The 3952-nt window shown below is 42.8% G+C and overlaps 1 pseudogene; it reads left to right on the forward strand.

Annotated features, from left to right (window-relative positions):
- The first annotated feature begins 1948 nt into the window (after positions 1-1948).
- On the forward strand, positions 1949-2903 carry LOC129011351 (PWWP domain-containing protein 2A-like; annotated as a pseudogene).
- Positions 2904-3952: the final 1049 nt, after the last annotated feature.

Consider the following 3952-nt stretch of genomic DNA (forward strand, 5'->3'; position numbering starts at 1 on the left):
GGCGGTGAGACCTTGAAAAGGTCAGATTATTAGAAAACTTAAGTTTTCTAATACACACCTGAGTCAGATTATTAGAAAACTTAAGGAATTTTAAGTTTTTATTTAATAATTGTTGAGAAATTTTGGGGGATTGTACAATTTTGGTTAAATGGCTAAAATAAATTACATTTTAGTTGTATATCTTCCCAATTGAAAGAAAGAAAACGTTGCTTAAAGGCAAAATAAACTTCCTTAAGTTCAGAAACTGTACGTTTTAGCCTTGGTAAGTAGAGTAACTTGGCATAGTTCCTAGCATGTTTTAGGTATTGGGCATATGTTCCTGATTAGAAGGTCATTTGAATTTGTGAACTGAAATAATATTCTGAAAGTGATGAAGTGATTCTTGCTTTGTACAATAGGTAGATAAGATGTAGGTAACTAAGTAGATAGATAAGAAGACAATAATTGAACAGTCATTAGATGACTAAGTAAAACTTAATATATACACATGAACAAAAAACACAACCAATGCACACGCTTAACCACACACATATAGACAGGTGTACACACAGACATACCCACAGAAGTACACATTTGCACATACAAGTACATGCCACATACACAAACACACACAGACATCCACACACATATGTGAGAAAGACAAATATTAGGATCATGCTATAGAAAACACAGACAAAACTCACAGAATATCAAGGAAGATAATATCAGAAGGGCAGACAAAGAACAGAAGGAAGATAATTTGAAACAAGTTAAAAAATAAAGAGTTCAGTCTGCATGATGAAGGGTTCATTCTAAGCAGATTATCACGTTGTAGGCAGATTTCCCAAACTCATATTGTGCATTGCCAAATACTTACCCATCACATACTACCTACACTAGAATCTGGGCCTGGGGACAGCTGGCATATAATATTTACCAAATATTATAATGTTTATTTTTTCCCTTACAAAATCAAATGTCTGTTTTAAAGAAAAGGAAAAGTATAGAAAAACAAGAAACACAATCCATTGCCAGAACCCAACATTAAGTATACTAACAGTTGGGTTTTAAAAACATTTTCATTCTAATTTTTAAATCTATACAACAGATGTTTCATGCCAACTTGTTGGGGCAGCACTCTCTGAGGTGGGCGGCTTCACAAGCATGGTCCACTCCGGGTCTTAGAATTTGCCACTTGTTAGAGCCCCGTCAGCCCAAGGTGGAGGGGAAGCCTGGAGGAAAATGGCGGCCAAGGCTGCATCGGCGGCGTAGGGGGCAGCATACTCACGGAGCTGGGCACTGGCCAGGCCGGGCTGGGAATGGAATCTGTCCCTAGCAGCGAGGCTGGCACTGACCCCCTCCTGGTCACAGCCACTGAAGCGTCTGTGCCCGACTTTGGGGCTGACGCCCAGGAGTCCGCTCCTCAGGCCGTGCCGTGCCGCTGCCGCCGCTGCGGGGAGCTTGCCCGCAGCCTGGAGGTGGCGGGCCGGAGCTGGAGGCTGAGGGGAAGCTGCTGGAGAGGGTGAGGGATCCGCAGCAGCCACTCCTCTCAAGAGTCTGACCTTCCCCTCCTTTTCCTGCACCGCCTCTGAAGCACCCCCGGCTCTTGAGGAGCGCGAGGAGACGCCGTTTGCCTCCTGCCGCAGCACGGGGTTGGGGGTGGGGAAGGGGGGAGCTCGTGCCGCTGGGCAGGGGCGGCGAGGTGGGGACTCCTTGGTGTGGCAGCTGACCCCGGGCTCGGAGGTGCAGGTCATGCTGCACTGAGGATGTGCTTATCTTGTCGTCCTCCCTCGGGTAGAAGCTCTTCTCCGGGGTCTTCGTGGATCTGTTCAAAAGAGATCATGAAACATTTGGTGCCATAGCCCAACTTTTGGTGGGAAACATATGCAGCTCTTCTGGTGATGCTGTTTGGGCCCACATCCCTGTGACAGTATTTCCCAAAAGGGACTGTGAAGATAACCCGCAAGCCATGTAGCTTCAACGTCATACATTCCAAGAAGGGACGGAAGTCAAGTGTGAAGTGCATGGTACTGTTTCCAGTGACCTTTCTCCTGCCCTGCCTCATGTGCTAAGCTTGCCTGAAAGCCTGTGGACTTCCAAACCATCACCTCTTTCCCACGAAGGACCACCTTATCCTCCCTGCTTTATCAGAATCCCTCTAACCAATCAGTACCTCAGTCCTCTGCTCAGAAAATTAAGCTACCTAAACGAAAATATCTGGAGAAGAACCCACTTCAATAATAAATCCCATTAAACTATGACCTAGGCAAGTCCTATGCGATAAATGTTAAAAAAAAAAAATGCTGTTGTTGAAAACAAAATTAGAAAAGGTAGTAATGGAAGTGACTGCTAAATATGATGGTAAAAAACAGAGATATGAAAATGTACCTACTGTGAACAAAAAACTAAAAACTGGCCATAAAGTGGATGGAAAAACCCAAAATGAAAGCCAGAGAAGAAATACTGTGGTTATGGTTTCAGATACTGCTCACAGAAGAGGCAGAGTAGTAAATGTTTCTGCTCAGGCAGATAGGTCAAAAGCTCAGTTAAGTACTAAAAAACTGCTCTAGAGTAAGAACATGGATCATGCAAAAGCTCAGGGAATTGTCAAAAATTGCTAAGGAAATGGCATGAAAGAAGCAAACTGAAATCTCTACTCCAAAAATGCACATTCAAAAGTCCATTTCACGGGTCAATATCAGAATCCTTCTGCCTGGGTTTCATTTAAAACCACAGAGGTACAGGAATGAAGAAAATGACTCTTCTCTGAAGACAGGACTTGAGAAAGTGTGGAGTGGAGAGATGGTCCTCAACTCCAGTCTTGCTGCACCTCTATGCGCTCACCAGGTGAGGGCCTTCTGAAAATCAGAGTCCCTGAAAAGGCCTGGAAGAGGCCAGCAGTGAGAGGTTCAGGACCCAACTGAAATGCATGCTCTTGGTGAACAAGATGAACCATAGACATTGGACAAAAAGGGCAGCAAAAGCATTATCTCTGGCCTTAAACCAAAAGAAATCTGACTCTTCCTGTGCTTCAGTGTGTAGCATTGATAACATAGATGATTTGAAATCATCCAACTCTGAATGTAGCTCCTCAGAAAGCTTTCATTTTCCTCCAGGCAGTATGCATGCACCATCCAAATCCTTCACTTCTTTCTCTTCAAAGGAAGAGAAAAAGTTCAGTAATTCCTTGAAAATGAATCTTCCAAAATTGTCTCTAAATGCATCACACCACATGGCAGGACCATATGTGTTGGGGACATTGTTTAGGCCAAGATACATGACTTCCTTTGGTGCCAGCCCCTGTTCTTACTAAAGATAATGGCCTTTTATTCCTGTAGGAGGACTGTAATTTATGGTTCAATTCTCCAGCATTTTTTTTTTCTCTTTTGTACCTTTCTCACTTTTTAGAAAACTTCCAGACACACTTGAATAAGAAGAGAAGGGGCCTGTATTGAAAGGCTATTACAGAGGCGGATAAGACTGCCAAGCAGCTGACCTCTGAAGTACAGGCTCTGAAGTAAAGGCTCCGTTGACAGTTTGAAACATAAACACAGTAAGGTAGGCAAGACCATTGGAAGTTGTCATAGATTTTCAGTCTATTTAGGGATAATTTCTGCTACATAACTTGGCCAAATTGGAGAGAGATTAAACTTAGTTGGCTATTTTAAAAAATACTTACCTTATAGCCATTTTTAGACTCAGAAGCTTAAACTGAACATGCAATCAAAATTTTGTCTTAAAGAAGTGAGATTTTAGCAATATTTATTAGTTTTGAAGTCTAAAACCATTCCAAGGCATAGGAACCATAGCCTCAAATTGAAATTGCATTTTCGTGAGGACTGTTAATTGTTACTTGTACCTAATACCGTGTGTGTGTGTGTGTGTGTCTATGTAAATTATAGCCTGTGACTATGGAACATGGACACAGGCTGCATATTGGGGATTGCTGTAAGGGCTGGTAAGGTGGGGGAAT

The sequence above is a fragment of the Pongo pygmaeus genome, chromosome 14 (genome assembly GCF_028885625.2).
Source record: "Pongo pygmaeus isolate AG05252 chromosome 14, NHGRI_mPonPyg2-v2.0_pri, whole genome shotgun sequence".
In the NCBI taxonomy this organism is placed as follows: Eukaryota; Metazoa; Chordata; class Mammalia; order Primates; family Hominidae; genus Pongo; species Pongo pygmaeus.